This window comes from Molossus molossus, unplaced genomic scaffold, assembly GCF_014108415.1.
Source record: "Molossus molossus isolate mMolMol1 unplaced genomic scaffold, mMolMol1.p scaffold_m16_p_1, whole genome shotgun sequence".
Classification (NCBI taxonomy): domain Eukaryota; kingdom Metazoa; phylum Chordata; class Mammalia; order Chiroptera; family Molossidae; genus Molossus; species Molossus molossus.
Window position 1 is genome coordinate 104805483 of NW_023425344.1, and position 18205 is coordinate 104823687.

Below are 18205 nucleotides of genomic sequence, written 5' to 3' on the forward strand. Positions count from 1 at the left end.
CACCCCACCCCCACGCTCAGTGTGCACTCTCCACGTGGTCTTTATACCCTTCAGTTGTAATTGAGTCTTGATTGCTATTGGCACATCAATGGGAGGAATTTACTGAGGATGATCAGCTGCAAGGACTGGCTGTGACCACTGTCCTCTGACCTCTGACCATGTTGGAGGATCATTTGTGCAGGGGCCTATACCACACAGAACAAAAATTACTTTAGTAGGCCTCTGGAACTCACTGAGTCCACCCCTTGAGTGTGTTGCTTGTGGAAGTGGTTGGGAGTGGTGCTTTGACGTGGTCTGAAGCTGTCCACTGTGTGTCCTGGCTCTGGGACATCCTGGGAGGTGCAGGCCATGGTAGGCTACAGCTTGTATTCTACCCAGGGCCTCCAGGTATAAGCTACAAAGCTATCAGCAAATGGTTCCTTCTTGTGCTGGTCTTGAAGGTTCTCAGACAAGGCCAAGCTGTGAACCAAGGCCAGATGCTGCCAGTGCCAGGCTTGTGGGCCACTTAGTGACAGGTATGGGGCTCACTGAGGCCAGATGCTGCCTGTTTGAAAGATTTTAGGATAATCTGAAGCAGGAGCCAAGACAGGCCATTTCTATAATAAAGCTACTGGAACCAGCTTGGGTGGGCCTGGAAGTTGGGTGGGCCAGAGCCTTACGGAATTACCATCACTGAGTCAACAGTATGAGGCAGGTTGCTGCAGTCCCAGATATGGTGCCCATCTGCCAGGCCTCTGGGAGAATGCTGACTAAAGGAACACGATCATCTACCAGCAGGTCTGTAAGGGAGAAAGCTGCTCCTCCAGCTCTCACCCTGATGCCAAGCAACTCGGTCCCTCCTTGTATGTCTCTGGTGCCTTTCAAGCTGTCTTCTTCCTGCTGGAAACCAGATGTAGTGATTCCAAGTGAGTCTGTGCATGGGTCCTTTAAGAGGAACTGCCTGGGATTCCAGTAGCCGCAGCCTTCCTCAGCCTCAATCCCACTGGATTTTACAGCCAGAAGTTATGGGGACTTCTCTTTTTGGCACTGGAACCCTGAGCTGGGAGGCCTGGTGTGGGACTGGGACTGCTTGCTCCTCAGGAGGGACTTTAACAGCCAATGTATCCCTCCAGGTGGGTGTGGGACCAGCCCTTCGGCACTTCTGTCCCTCCTACCAGTCTTGATGTGGCTTCTTTAATTTTGTAGCTGCAGGATTTTCATTCAGCATGATTTCAAGTGGTTATGAATGATGGCTGTTCTGTAGTTGTAATTTTGATGTGGTTGTGGGAGGAGGCATTTACCTACACCACCATCTTGACTTTCAGAAGTATTTCTCTTTCATTCTTGATTTTAATAATGCAAGTGTGTTTTTTCCCCCTTGGTTAGACTTAGTAAATGTTTATCAACATATGGTTTTGTTGGGGTTTTTCTTTCTTTCAGTTTTTCCACTCTGTATTTCCAGTATAATATTTATTTTCTTATGTCCTCTTTTGGGGGTTTAGTTTGTTCCTTTTTTTCTTAAGGTGGAAGGTTATGTTATTGATTTATAATGTTTTTCCTTTTAAGTACACACGTTTACAACTGTAAATTTTCCTCTAATCCCATAAACTTTGACATATTGTGTTTTTATTTAACTAAAAATATATGTTTTTAATTTCTCTTTTGATTTGATTTCTTCTTTGGTTATTTAGACTATGTTGCTTACTTTTCACATATATCTGAATTTCTCAAACTTTCTTCTCATTTGGGTTCCTTTTATTATTGATTTCTGATTTCATTTCTTCATAGTTATAGAACATACTTTGTATGATTTTATTTCTTTTAAACTTATTGAGGCTTCTTTATGGTCTAGTGTATTGTATATCCTAGTGAATGTTCCAAGTGCACTTGAGAAGAATGTGTATTTGTTTTGGGGTGTAGTGTTCTGAAGATATGTCTACTTGGTTTTTATTTTATTTATTTATTTATTTTTTATTTATGTATTTATTTTAAGCCCCACCCAAGGATATTTTTCCATTTATCTTCAGATAGAATAGAAGGGAAGGAGAGAGGAAAAGAGAGAGAAACATTGATGTGAAAAAGACACATCAGCCCTGGCCTGTTTGGCTCAGCGGTTAGAGCGTCAGCCTGCAATCTGGAGAGACCCGGGTTTGGTTCCCGCTAAGGGCACATACCTCAGTTGGCCCTGGTTGGGTCGTGTGGGTGGCAACCACTCGATGTGTCCCTTTCATGTCGATGTTTTGCTCTCTCTCTCCCTCCCACTCTATCTGAACAAAATATCTGGGGGAAAAAAAAGACACATCAACAGGTTGCCTCCAACACGACCCCAACCAGGGCCAGGGACAAACTGCAACCTAGGTATGTGCCCTTGATTGGATTCTACCCATGACTCATTTGTCTGTGAGCCACCTCTAACTGTTGAGCCAAACCGTTCAGGGCTGTCTACTTGGTTTTTAATATTGTTCAAGTTTTATTTCCTTGTTGATCTTTTGCCAGTTCTCTCAATTGTTGAAAGTGAAGTCTTCAGCTGTTATTATTGAATCATCTATTTCTTTCTTCAGCCCTCTCAGTTTCTGTTCCATATATTTTGATGTTCTGTTGTTTTAATTCTTATATCTTCTTAGTGGACTGATTTCTATGTCATTATACAATGTCCTTCTTTGTCACTAGGAAGTCTTTTCCTTAAAGTATATTTTGTCTTATATTAGTATGGAGTCATTCCAGCTCTCTTTTGGTTATTATTTGCATACTATGTCTTTCTTCATTCTTTTACTTTTAACCTATTTGTTTCTTTTAAGTCTTTAAAGCATGTTTCTTATAGAGAGCATATGCTTGGATATTTTTTTAAATCCATTATTTTAATCTCTACCTTTTGATTGAAATGTTTCAGTTACATCCAGTATACTAATAAAGTAGGGTTTATGTCTGTCATTTTTATTTTTTAGTGTACATGTTTTGTGTTATTTTTCTTCTTTTGTATCTGCAACAAATAATACAGAATTTACAGAATTCATTCAGGAAAGTCGATATGCAAACTGCAAGAGCAACAACTACAAGCACCAATGATGACAGACCTATTGGAGTGCATGAAGGGTGACCTGATTTCCACAACTGCCAGTGGAGTCCCTGCTGAGTTCCCTAAGGACTGACAGAGATTTCCCTAAATGCTTTGAACCAGTCTCAGCCTTTGCTTTTGCCAAAGGTTGAAGGGTATATGTTACAGCACATCTTCAATGCTGCAGCAATTTACAACTCTTTTTTTTTATCCTCACCCAAGGACATTTTTCCATTTTTTGTTCGGGTAGAGTGGGAGGGAGAGAGAGAAACAAAGAGAGAAACATGGATGTGAAAGGGACACATCGAGTGGGTGCCACCCACACGACCAACCAGGGCCAGGGACAAACTGCAACCGAGGTAGGCGCCCTTAGCGGGAACTGAACCCAGGTCTCTCTGGACCGCAGGCCCACGCTCTAACCACTGAGCGAAACCAGTCAGGGCAATTTACAACTTTTAATCTTCTCTCTCTATTTGCACAAAGTATTGTAGAGGTGAAAGATTACGGCCTTCTTAGATCTTTTCTGAGCATGAGCAGAGCCCTGCACATGGGTATAGACTTCTAGATTGCTGGAGACATGTAAAAGTTTTTCCCAGTGACCTGTGGACACCTTATTGCCATGCATTTCTTTTGAAGTCTTTCAGCCTCTTGTGTATACCAACTTGTATCCCCACCTGAGGCAGTTGTGATATTAAATGATAGGCTGCTTACATAGGCCAGGCAAATAGAGGCGATCCCTGAGAATGGAACTTTTCTAAGGAGTGACCAGATAGGTCAAATAGAAAGAGTTCAGCCTTGGCTGGGTAGCTTAGTTGGTTAGAAGATTGCCCTGATGTGCCAACGTTGTGGGTTCAGTCCCTGGATAGGGCACATACAAGAATCAACCAGTGAATGTATGAATGGGTAGAACAACAAATCTCTCTCTCTCTGTGTGTCTCTCCCCCTGACCCCTTCCTCTCTCTCTAAAAAAAAAAAAAAGTGAATACAAAAATTAAAAAAGGAAAAAGAAACAGTTCTCTGGGGTAGAGCTTTTGGGGCAGCTCCAAACTTGTTCCAACTCCTCCAGTGACTGCTGAGCTGCTGGCTTTTGCGGTTACCATGGTTACATGCTTTTAGTTTTTAAAATTACGTGGAGCTGGGGAGAAGGGAATAGGGCAAATTACAATGCCACAAAGCTCACTGTTCTTACCAAAATTAAATAATTTTTCTTTAACAGATGTTCCTTGGGTTGTTGTAAACTCTAGGTTATTTTTCAATGTTCTGAAAAAGTTTATCTTGGACGATTTTTGTCAGTGTTCTGACTGCTTTTATGGAGGAGTGGATATTTTGACATCCTTACTCTATCATTGCAGATGTGTTTTGCCATTTATTTTGAACTTGAAATTCTAATTTATTGACTTAAAAAATTTTCCATTTAACTTTTTGACTGATTATGGATACAAGTCTTTGGTCAAATCTGTGCCTTGTGAAAAATCTCTCAGTTTGTGTCTTGCCTTTTCACTCTGTGGCTCTAATCCTGTAGTACTCGGGTACACAACTGAACGGTTTCATCATGTGGAGGACGAATAAACATTTTGGTTTATCTGCCATGTAGTCAAGTTTAAAATTCTTTATATCGCATTATTTTATTTTTTATATTTTTTTACTCAATAAATGAATATATTGTTATTATAAAAACTGAAATATCCCGGCCAGTGTGGCTCACTGGTTGAGCATCAACCCATGCATCAAGAGGTTGCTGGTTTGATTCCCGGGCAGGGCACATGCCCAGGTTGTGGGCCCAATCACTGGTAGCGGGGCATGCAGGAGGCAGCCAGTCAATGTTCTCTCTTATCAATGTTTTTTAACTCTCTCTCCCTCTTCCTTCCTCTCTCTCTAAAATCAATAAAGAAAAAATATTTTTTAAAAACTGAAATAAAAGAGAAACAAAAGGAGAAAATATAAAATTTTACCTTTTTTTCTCTTCTACTCATGACATAATCTTGGAGGTCAATGCTTGGAAAACCTTCCTAATGCTTCCTATGAATTCACACACAGACACACACGTTTAGATGGTGAAAAAGTTATAAATGGGATCAGTCTAGCTATATGTTTTGTGATGATAATTTTCTATTACTGTTGATTTTAAAGGCTGTATTGTATTCAACAGTAGCAGAAATACTGTGTTTTGCTGAAGATTTAGATTATTTCCCATTTTTCATGTGAAGAAACAAGGCTGGAACATCTTTGTACATATGCTCCTAGATTGAAATGTAACTATTTGTGGAGATTTGAATCCCAGAAATAGAAGGCCTGGGCCAAATAAGAGGAACTTTCCATCATTTATAGAAAGTGGCAGCTGCCTTGCAGAAAGGCTGCAGCAGATAGAGTTTCACCCACAGTTTACAAAGATGTGCGTTTTCCTGCATCCTCACCAAATTGTTAAAATAAGCACTGTTTTTCTAATTTTGACAGTTGGACAGTTAAAATATATTTTAGGTTTTAATCTTTATTTTCTTGATTACCTGAGATATTGAGAATGTTTTCATTTGTTTCTGTTCTCTTCTATAAAATGTTTATTCAGTATTTATAGTTTTAACTATTTTGAGTTTTTTTCTTATTAATTTACATATTCTCTTTACATATTCTGGATAATAGTCTTTGCCTATTAACTATATTGTAAATATTTTCTCAATCTTATTGATCATATTTTAATTCTGCTTTGTTGTCTTTTTATATTAAGTTTTTAAAAGGAGACTGATTTAACTTTGTGTTTCTAGAATTTTTGTCTTGTGTAGGAAGATCTAGTTCAACTCAATAGTGTAAAGATACTTTCCTATATTTCCTTCTAATAATTTTATAATTTTGCTTTGTGATTTTGTTTTCTTAATTTTATAGAATGACAAATTTCTTCAAAGAGGAATTTTTTTCTTCTTCTTAAATATATTGCTCATAAGTGTACAGGCTTTATAGTGATTCAAGATTTATGATTTTTCAAATGTGTGGAAAATTATCCAATAGCCATTTTTCAATTGACAGCCTTTATCTCATATTTAAAGTGCTACCTATATGAAAACTAAAGCCCCATGATTTCAGGAGTCTGTCTTGGATGCCTGTGTTCCATCGATTACTGGATCTGTTTCTCTGTCACTGCCTTTACAGCTTTATGGTATGTTTTCCTCTCTGTCAGGGAAGACCCACCTTTCCATTGTTCTTCTTCATAAGTGTCCTCGCTACTCTTAAACATTTTTATTTTTCATGTAATTCTTAACAAAAAATTTATATATATATGTATATTTTAATTCTCATATGAAAATATGTTTTTATTGATTTTTTGAGAGAGAGAGAGACTTCGATGTGAGAGAGAAACTGATCATTTGCCTCGTATATGCACCCCAATGGGAGATCAAACCCACAACCTAGGTCAGTGCCCTGACGGGGACTAGAACCCTCAACCTTTTGGTGCACAGGACAACACTCCAACCAACTGAGCCACCTGGCTAGGGCAAAACTTTACATTTCTAACAAAAATTCTAACAAAATTTTGATTAGTGTTATACTTAATTAATCAATAAACTTGAGATTGATTTGATGCATTTATGTTAGATATTCCCATCCAGGACAAATTAATATGCCTTGACTTATGTCTTGTAAAATATTTTTTGTTCATATACTTTTTAACATTTCTTATTAGATATTTTAAAGATGAGTTGTTAATTATAAATGGCATTGTTTTATTCATTGCAATTTTTAACTCATAATTGTAAATGCCATCAATTTTGTAAGGCCTAATAGTTTTCCAGATCATTTACTCAATTTTTTTCTTGATTTATTCCAGTAATTAGAACCTCCATAAAATATTGACTAGTGTCATGACAGTGGTTTTCTTCATCTTTTTGCAAATTATAGTGGAAATGACTTATAATATTTCACCAAGTTTATTTTGGAATTTAAGAAAGTTACCTTCTATTCTTCTTATAAATACTGTTTTATTAATAATTGTTATCATGACTGAGGATTGAATTTTGTCTCTCTTTTTATTTGTAAAAATAATGAATTAGATGAATAGGTATTTTGATATTGAACTGTCTTTCTATTCACGAGATGAAACCTACATAATCATGCCCTGGCTGGTTTCACTCAATGGTTAGAACATTGGCCCACAGTCTTGGGTTCAATTTCTATTAAAGAGCATGTACCTGGGTTGCAGGTTCAATCCCTGGCCCGAGACTGAGTTGGGCAAAGGCTACCAATTGATGTGTCTCTCTCACATCAATGCTTCTTTCTCTTTCTCCCTCTCCACCCTCCCTTTCACTCTATCTAAAAAAAAAAAAAATTAAATCAATCGAAAAATATTCTTGGGTGAGGATTAACAGAAAAACAAATGAAAAAACAAACAAACAAACAAGTACATAATTATCATGTATTTTTTTTTTTTTTTTTTAGTGTTTAGAGAAATCATTTTTTATTTATTTATTTATTCATTCATTTATTTTTTTCCCAACCCAGAAGCTCTCTGAACCCATCTTTTTGGGATTTTTATGGAGGCTTCATTACATAGGCATGATTGATTAAATCATTGACCATTGGCTATTTTTTTAAAATTAATTTATGCCCTGGCCTGTTTGGCTCAGCGGTTAGAGTATTGACCTGTGGTTCAGAAAGACCCGGGTTCGGTTCCCACTAAGGGCATGTACCTTGGTTGCAGTTTGTCCCTGGCCCTGGTTGGGTCATACAGGAGGCAGCCACTCGATGTGTCCCTTTCATGTCAATGTTTCTCTCTCTCTCTCTCTCTCTCTCTCTCTCTCTCTCTCTCCTCTTTCTCCCTCCCACTCTAGCTGAACAAATAATAAAATGAAACAAATAGAAAAATGTCCTCAGATGAGGATAAAAAATAAAAATTAAATAAAAATTAATTTATTTTTGTTATAGATGTTTCTCTTTTTTTCTCCATTGACACCCTCCTCCTTGTCCCCCCGTTCACAGTATGTTGTGTATGTCCATTGGTTATGCATATATGCATATAAGTTCTTTGGTTTATCTCTTTCCTCTTATTACCCCTCCTCTGAAGTTTATCAGTCTGATCCTTACTTCTATATCTCTGGGTCTATTTTGTTCAACAGCTTATTTTGTTCATTATATTCTACAAAGAACATGCAATACTTGTCTTTCTCTGACTGATTTATGTCGCTTAGGATAATACTCTCCAGGTCCCTCCTTGTCATCTCAAAGAATAAGAGATCTTTAATTCTTGCAGCTTCATAGTATTCCACTGTGTATGTATACCACAGCATTTTTTATCTACTCATTTCATCATGTATTTATTAAATACCACTAGATTTAATTTCTTAATATTTTATTTATGTGCTTATACCTCCATTCCCTAATTGGATTATAATTCGCTTTTATTTGAGAGCCATGCTTGTCCTATTTTGACATGAGAATTATCCTAGATAGAAAAAGTAAATAAGGAAGTTTCTCCTTTTAAAAAAATATTTTTCAGCAATTTCAAACAGTAATCATCTGAAGGTTTACAGAACTGATCCATAAACTGGGCCTATTGTATTTTGGGAGGTGTTCATAGTTGTCTACTTTTCACTATCTCCTATAGTTCATAATATAAACAAACATTCTCTTTTTGATCCAATATCTTTTTAGGTTTTCATTCATTTCACCTGAATTTTTTAACTTTGAGTACTGCCAAGTAGAAAGTTAGACAAAGAAACAAAAAAGTAAATATTTAAAATAAATGGACTGAGGAGCATTTTCTTTTATGGATTAAAGATGACATTGTTTCTTTCTCTTTACAATGGGACAAAAATTCAGTTAAGATAAATACTTGAAGGAGCTATAATTCAAATCACATTTTTCTATTAAGCAACTTATAAAACCAAACAATCCAGTTTTAAAAGTGTCTTGTTCAATACTCTTGTTTAAATTGTCATAAGACAAAGCCATATATACTGATTACATAGTTTCTAAATTTTTATTTATTTTTTCCCCCGTCCCCTCCCGGCCTTAACTTCAGTTTTTAAATTTTTAGATGAAAAATGAAACTGTTCAATAATGAAGAAACAATGAAAAAGTACTTGAAAGTAGGTGCAGATATTGAGGCTCCTGACAAATGATAAAAACTGATTTATAGAAGTGGACATATCAGTGGAGTCGTGAACTCCAAGAACACATGGTTGGAGGTTCTGCAGTTAATATGGCCTAGATCTGCTGCAGGATAGTCAGAGAGAAGATGTGTTGACTTTTTGGTTGTTTCCACAGTGTTCCCTGTAGTGTTCATCCAGTACTCTCAACTGCAGGGGTGAGACCCAGCTAAACCAATCAAGTTAACCCTATCTATTCTGCTACTAAGATTGGTTCTGGTAACCAGATAGAAGCAAATCATCCTGTGGCATTTTTATGTAACAATTATGAGGTTGCTTTTTGGAATTCTGCTCTGGTTTTGAATTACAGTCTGGTATCTGTACCTCTAGGCTTCCAGGTAATTTTTGGACAGCCATACCAGTAGAGTTGAGCATCAAGTTTTACTAGTAGTATTTCTTCCTTCTTTTGGGAAGAAGATGACAATTGCCTAGTCTTCTTGGCTTAGGCACAGGCTTCAGAAGCAATAGTTCCAGTTAGATTAAAATAAAGGCATTTGGAGGAGAGAGGAAAATGACAGCAGAGTGAATGGAAGCTACACAGATGATCCCCCAGGACCAAACAGGAATTACAACTAAAATAAAGACAAATCCTTGGAAAAAAGCAACAGAAAAGTAGCGGGACAGGACCATATAACCAGGGACACTGGTAGGGTCTGTGGAGGTGCGAGAGGGTGGTGGGCTGGGAGCCCACAGACAGAAGCAGTCTTAGCTGTGAGCAGTGTCCTTGAGAATAAAATACTAAGCTTGCTCCACAGTACAGAGGGCTGGAGCAGAACACCAGTTTGGCTATAGCCACTCACCTGGGGCTCCGACAGAGGGAGGGCAGACTGGACTAGAACTCTGTGGGGACACCCGGGATTTGGAGGGCATTCAGAGTTTTTGCTGAGTCACAGCCACAAAGGAAGGTGGCCAGTTTGCACCTTTCTAGAGCTGTGGGTAAAAGCAGCAGCCCTCCCTTGGAGATTCAGCCTTTTCCAGTGAGGCAAAGAAATGGAAATTGAGGCTTATTAACAACTAGCATCTGTCCCACCCTCTAGAAATCCTCTTATGCAGAACACCAGGGTTACATTCCAAGGCCCTGAGTAACTGAGACTACTAGCCTCAGGCAAAAAGCTAGAGGATAACTGAACCTTTCCTGGACTTGCAAATCTACTCAGGAAAGTAAGACTTGACAGTGGTGTTTAACGTGGGCCCAGCCAGGCTCATCTAAACCCAGTAGAGGGAACCACAAACAGCAGAACACCAACACTCACAGGGAAAATTTGGCAGGCTCCAAAACCCACTGAGATAGCCAAAATGGTGAAACAAAGAAACAAATCACAAATGAAAGAACAAGAGAACTCTATCAAAGATGAGATAAATGAAATGCAGTTAAGCAAATTATCAGAGGTAGAGTTCAGAGTCATGATCTTGAGGAACCTCAACAGCATGAGTAGGGACATCAGCACCATGAGTAAAGGTATAGAAACATAGAATAAAGGCATTTGCTGTGTAGAAGATGGGCAGTGGCTGACCTTAGCCTGTGCCTCCCGGGAGGTCCCAGAGCCAACATACACAGTGGACAACTTCAGACCACATTGAAGCACCACCACCCAACCACCTCCACAAATACACTCAAAGTGTAGGCTCAGTGGGTACCAGACACCTGCTGAAGTAAGTCTTGCTCTGTGTGATGGGCCTCTCCACAGATGATTCTCCAGGGTGTCAGAGCTCAGTGGTCAGTGGTCACAGCCAGTCCTTGCAGCTGATCAGCCTGAGTAAATCCCTTCTATTGATGTGACAACAGCAATCAAGATTCAATTACAACTGAAAGGTATAGAGTCCACATGGGGATGTACCTTGAGTCCCCCTGTGGGGTGATCAGGAAGGCTGTGCCATTGGACCCTACAGGGCACCTACTATAATAGGCCTCCCTACCAAGTCTAGGAGATGCAGCAGGTCTACTTAACACATGGAAACAAACACAGGGAGGTAGACAAGATGAGGAGAAAAAGAAACATGTACCAAATGAAAGAACAGATCAAAACTCCAGGAAAATAACTCAACAAAATGGAAATAAGCAATCTAACAGATTCCAAATTCAAAATACTGGTTATAATGATACTCAAAAAACTTAGTGAGGACCTCAAGAGCATCAAAAAGGACCAGTCAGAAATGAAGAATGCACTAACTGAAATAAAGAATAATTTACAGGGAATCAATAGTAGACTAGGTGAAGCTAAGAATCAAATAATCAATCAAGGAAACTAAAAACACCCAATCAGGACAGCAAAAAGAAAAATAGAATCCAAAAACCAAAAACGTGAGGGTAGTATAAGGGGCCTCTGAGACAACTTCAAGTGTACCAACATTTGCATCATGGGGTGCCAGAAAGAAAAGAGAGAAAACAAGAAATTGAAAACCTATTTGAAAAAATAATGACGAAAGACTTTCCTAACTTGGTGAACAAAATAGACATGCAAGTCCAAGAACCACAGAGAGTGCCAAACAAGATGAACCCAAAGAGGCCCACACCAAGATGCATCATAATTAAAATGCAAAAGTTTAAAGACAGAGAGAATCTTTTTTTTTTTAATTAATTTATTTTTTATTGATTAATTTTTGTTGCAAATGTTTCTCCTTTTTCCCCCACTGATTCCCCCTTCCCCCTCCCTCCCTGCCCCTTTCCCAGATTGTTGTCCATGTCCACTGTTCATGCATACATGCACATAAGTTCTGTGGTTCATCCCTCCCCCACTACCCCCCTCCTTAGGGGATTGTCAGTCTGTACCACGCTTCGGTGTCTCTGGGACTGTCCCATTCCTCAAACTGTTATGTTCATTATATTCCACAAATAAGTGAGATCATATGAGAGAGAGAATCTTAAAAGTAGCAAAAGAAAAGCAGTTAGTTACCTACAAGGAAGCTTCCATAAGACTGTCAGAGTTTCTCAAAAGAAACTTTGCAGGCCAGAAGAGAGCGGCAAGAATATTCAAAGTGAAGGAAAGCAGGGACTTACAACCAAGATTACTCTATCCTGCAAAACTATCATTTAGAATCAATGGACATACAAAGAGTTTCCCAGTTAAGAAAAAGCTAAAGGAGTTCATCACCACCAAACCAGTACTATATGAAATGTTGAAGGATCTTCTTAAGGAATAAGAAGATCAAATATATGAACAATAAAATGGCAGTAAATACATATCTATCAACTATTGAATTTACAAACAAAATGAATGCACAGGAGAGAAACAGATTCATACATACAGAGAACTTTTTGTTGGTTGCCAGATGGGAGGGGGTTTTGGGTATGGGCAAAAAATGTGAAGGGATTAAGAGTACAAATTGACCCTGGCTGGTTTGGCTCAGCGGTTAGAAAGTCGGCCTGCGGTCCAGAGGAAGAGTACAAATTGTTTGTTAAACTAATGAATCTCAGAGGGAAGTGGTGAGGAGGAGTGGGAAGAGAGAAACCAAAGAATTTATATGCATATATACATAATTAATGGACACAGACAAAAGTGTGAGGAAGACAGGAGCAGGCAGGAGCAGGGAAGAGAAGGTCAACGGGGGCAAAAGGGGGGACATCTGTAAAACTTTAAACAATAAAGATAAATTGGGAAAAAAAGAATGTGGGCATTTGATTTCAGTTACTGTCTAGGTAAAATAGGAACTTTAATCTGGGTTTTTAGAGTTGTAAATCTGGAGTCCTAAAATATACTTACATTGTATCCAATATAAAGTACATTTTCCTAGGAGAGAGTTTATGGCTTTTATTGGATTCTCTAAGGAATCAATGAATTAAAAGTGTTAGGTATTAGTCAGGTTTCTCCAGAGATCCAGAACTAATAAGAGATATATATGTATAATTAGGAATTGGCTCATGCAATTATTAAGGCTAATAAATCCCACAATCTCCTGTTTGCAAGCTAGAGACCCAGGAATGCTGGTAGTGTAATTCAGGTCAAGTCTGGAGGCCTGAGAACCAGGGGAGTCAATGGTAAATCCTAGTCCGAGGGCAAGAGGAGATGAGATATGTTGTCCTAGCTCAATCATGAGGCCAGAAAAAAAAAGGAGTCTAATTTTCTCCCTCCTGTGCATTTGTTCTGTTAGTTCCTCAACAGATTAAATTATGCCCAACCATGCTGGGAGAGCAATCTACTTTAGAGTACACTGATTTAAATGTTAAACTCATTTAGAATCACCCTGACAGACACATGTCTCACTTGGGCAACCATGGCCCCTCTGGTTGATAAAGAAAATTAAGAACCTTGGCAGGAATATTATAGGTCATTTCCCTGAGTTCAGGGCACTGCAGAGGCAGTAATCAAAGGCTCAGGAGAAGCAGAGGGTAGAAGCAGGTTGGTGCTGCAGGTAAGAGCTGGGTGTAGGTCTCAGCAGTTCTGGCAGCGGTACTCAGTCTGTCTGCACTGTACAAATGCCCCATGTGCCCAGGAAAAGTGCCCAGGAGAGTTGAATATCACCTTGTTATCTGGGTTGGAGGTGTTTGTGTTTACATGACTCAAGGATTCCCATCAAGGGAACCTTGAACAGATTCACCTAGAAAGGTCAAGTTTCGGCCTTCGGTTCTGTAGTCACAAAAGATCAGATTATAGTTCTTCAAGATAAAAATCTTCTTCCCTCCAAGTAGATAGAGACAGACAATTTATACTTCTAAAGAAAATCGCTTTGGGGAATAATCACTTGTGGTGAAATTAAAATCCAGTGTTTACTCACAGACATTGAAGTCTCACCTGCTCAGGATCTAAGGGGTAACAGTAGAAGTGTGCTTGACACTATTCCTGACTGGGATTTAGAAAGCACTAGAATGTTATTATAATTATATTATAAATTATTATAATTAGGAATAGTCACTATATAATTTTGATTGGAGATCCACAAAATAAACTGTAGAACTATGAAATATCTGAATCAGGGCACAGGCTGAATATAAGTCATGTTAGCAATATAGCGTATGGTAAAATATTTAAAAGAAGTTTATTGCCTGGTTATTTTTAGCACTTTCCTAATTATTTTTAAAACTTAATAATTAAATAATGCTTCCTGCAAATTCCCCTTTGGTTTAGAAGGTATATAGGTATTAACTGTTTTTGCAGAGGATAACAAAAGCTTGAAATTAACCACCCCCACTCCACACTCTTTGCAATTTTCATTAAGTCCCTGATCCTTTTTGCATAATATACTAGTTAGATTCTCCATTTTTTAAAAATAAGGAATATCAAACAAGTGAAGCCTATGGTGAGAAGTTCATCAAGCACTTGAATGTATTACAGCAATTTGCCTCTTAATTCTACCCAGACAAATGCCAGTTTCTGATGACAAATGTAGGAACTGAATGATAGTAGGTGGTTTAAGTGACCATCTTGGAAGCCTGAGGATTCACTCTCAAGGCCTGGATGCTTGAGGTACTACACAGAGGCTGCTTCGGAGCTCTCCTTACCACTGAAAATAGGTCTGCAGGAAAGGCACAGACTTCAGAGCCTTGGTTCAAATCCCCTTTCTGCCACCCAAAGCCCGGTGACCTCCATGAAGGTCACACACTCCGTAAAGCTCCATTTCCTATCTGCAGATTATGATTAATGTCTACCTCTGAGGATTTCCTGAGGGTTATGTAAGATATTCGGAGGGGTGAGGGAGAGGCGTATTCAACAAACAGAAATGATCATTACTGCACGTTCCCAGAGACTGTAAGCATCACTGCATTTTCTTTCAGCAAATAAAAAGTTATTAAAATTTTTAAGGAATACTCACGTTTATATAATTCTACTTCCTAGCACTTTCTAAACCAATAACTACTATTTATTGAATGTCTGTGTTGTGGCAGAGAAGGGGCCGGGTACTGAGGAAGGGTGGTGAACAGGCTTGTTATTCGTGTGCTTCCCAGGTAATGAAACCCATCCGTCCACTAGGTTCATCGTCTCTTGTTTCAGCAGGAAGCATAATAAGCCCTACAAGTCTAAAAAATCACAAAAAGTGTATTGTTCCTTTCAGATAATAAAAGCCTGGATGTACTGAATGCTAACTATAATAAGCACTTATATATTAATTCAACTAATCCTCACAATAACCCTATAAAGCAGGTACCGTTATTATTGCCACTTTATAGATCAGGAAGTCAAGGCACCAAGAGATTTAGCAATTTGCTCACATCACACTGTGAACACGTGACTGAGCTAGGATTACGAGCCCGGGCAGTTCGGCCACAGACCCTTCCTCTCAGCCGCCACTCTGCTGCTTCGTACAGTGGGAATGAGGCCCAGAAGCAGCCTCACCTTCTTGGCCTCCAGAACACATCGTATATGAAGGCATGTTGTGCCAGGTCATGGATGTGGCTTGGACAAATGTCCATAGGCTCCAGGAAGGAAGAGGAGCCAGGGAAAGTATTGCTATCTGTTGCTTCTAGGTCTAATACTCTCAAAGACAGGGAGTTGGGCAAAGGGGTCACCTGTATACCTCTTGGGAAGGGTTCATCGTCAAAAAGCACTCATCCTGAGATGAGCCAGAGTGTCCTGAAAACTCCTGTGACATTCCCTGAGAGATGGCCTTTTAGTAACAGAAAGTGGGTTAAATGAATGTTTTTTAAACCTTTGTTTTAAACTTTATTCCCATGCTTCTTCAGCTTAATTAGCTGCAAAGTATGATTTGTGAATAAGCAGAAACTAAAAAGAGCTGCAGTGTCCAAGGGGCTTGGGCTTAAAAATATTAGAGATCTACATTTTATCAGATCCATAATCAAAATTTGAAAAGGCATTCACAATATAAAATAGCAGCTTCCAGGAACTTCTTCAAGTTTATTTTCTTCAAAGGTTGACTCAATTCAGTTTGCTTCATTCTTGGAAGCCTCATCAAAATTCCCCACTAGATCTGGAACTTCATCATCATCATCCTCTCCGGCAGCAGGTGGTGCTTTTCCACCCACAGATTCTTGGAACCGAGCTTCGCCAGGCTCCTAAAAGCAGTCGGACTGACTGCACTACGCTGGTTTACAATGCTGGGTAGCACCTCTGTCAGTTGCTTTGTCTTAGCAGGCAGTAATGGTGAAAGTGTTCCCTGCCAGAGATGCCTGGACTTTGGGGTTGTTAAAGTGGGTCACTGTTCCCTGGTTGGTGAGCATATTTACCTCTTCAACACCAGAGAGGTTGTTTACCCCTAACTTCTTGAAGGAGAACGGGAGGTTTTACCATCTGCTGCAGCTGTTCTGTGAACCACCTGTTCTTTCTACAAGCAGTTCCTTTCCCACCAACGCACACTTGTGCCTGCAGTTTGGTGAGTTTCTCTTGGTTCCTGATGGCTTCTTTCATCTTGTTGGAGAGGAAACGGGGCCACACGGGGGACCAGGGTTGGCCCTGAGTAGGTCTTGGGCAGACCAGCTGAAAACCAAATAAATGTTTCTTAACAAAGGATATTAGAAGACAAAAGTAGTGGGGTCTCCCTACTGTGGGTTTAATACATAAATTGCGGTTCTGCAATTGAAGGGGTGGGGGTGGGGGTTTGAAGTGGAAGACCATACAGGAAAGGGAGAATCAGAATCCAGAAGGATCAAATCAGAACCCAAGCAGCAGCCTAAAAAAGAGTGACTGTGAGGAGAGGAGCATCACCACCCATGTACCGACCACGCACTGTCCCCGTCAATGACTGTCACACCTATGGCTCCCTGCACACCAGTGGCACACATTCTAAAATGTAGTACTGCTGCCCTGGCCGTAGATGGCTGAACCAGGGCCAAACACCCAGCTCCACAAAGCTTTCTAGCCTGGTCAACAGTTCTCCAGGGTCCAGTGAGAAAGCTCTGCGGAGAAGAGAGGCCATGAGGAATCATGATTGACAGCCCTCCTGTGGAGTTTGGAAGTGACACCGGAAGAGGTCCTCAGCACCATGGGAAGCAGGGCAAAATGGAGAGGCCCACACAGAGAGCAAAAGAATCCATAACACAGAGAGGGTAGCCATGGGCTACAGGAGCAGAAAAAAGGAAGATTGCGGCTGAGACACCCTAACTATGGAGCACCCGTGTCAGGAGGTCCAAGGTGTGGTTTGCAATATAATCCTTTGTGGCATTAAATGAAATTAGTGGAATGTCTATTTACGTTTCTTTATCTCATTGCTTCTCCATTGTTATTATTTGTGTGTCTTTAAAAAATACATATTTTGAGGGAAACATGCTAAGATTTTTCACTCTTGGATGATCAACTCCCTTGGAGACCAGTGCAGAAATCCTGCTTCTGCCGGGGCAGCCGCTGGAGTGATGCTGCGTCCTGAAATTTTCTGTTTGCAGCCAGGCCTGGAACCCAGGCTGCAGACTCCTCCTTCTTTCCTGCTGGTACGTCCTCACATGAAAGCCCCAGATGTGTCTCCAGAAATGGCCCAGCCTAGGAATAATGACCAGTTTTGGTCGATGCTGTCATGAGGACAACAACCATGTAAGTCAAGAGGGTGAGAAAGGGGTGATCAGAGCTACAAGCCTTGGAAGGAAACGGAGTGGTCAGGGAGAGTGTACCAGCTGTCCCCAGACACTGTCATGGAAAGGAAGGATTTGACTGGGGCTAGAGTCCCACTGACCTGCATTATAAATTGTGTCTTTTCTGTGATTCATTCTCTTTTGGATACACACCTATAAGGTGGTTAACTTGAGTATTTTCATTGAACTTCTAGGTAGCTATACAGTGGAGCTCCCTAGTGATCATTTGACATCAAACATTTAAAAAACATTTAAAAAAATTAAGCAAAGGGCCCAGCCAGTGTGGCTCAGTGGTTGAGTGTCAGCCCATGCACAGAGAGGTTGCTGGTTCAATTCCCAGTCAGGGCACATGCCCAGATCGTGGGCCGGATCCCCAGTGGGGGCATGGAGGAGGCGGCCAATGGATGTTCTCTCTCATTGATGTTTCTATCTCTCTCTACCTCTCCCTTCTTCTCTCCTAAAAATCAATAAAGAAAAAAAATTAAGGAAAGGTCTTTAAAAATAATCAAACTTTCACAATTTTTATTAATTTACTTACCTACTCTATAGGTCTGGTAGCTGAAAGTTTTTTTCATTAAAGAAAAA

The 18205-nt window shown here is 39.8% G+C and overlaps 1 pseudogene; it reads right to left on the reverse strand.

Moving 5' to 3' along the window:
- Window positions 1-15982: 15982 nt before the first annotated feature.
- On the reverse strand, window positions 15983-16472 carry LOC118643892 (annotated as a pseudogene).
- Window positions 16473-18205: the final 1733 nt, after the last annotated feature.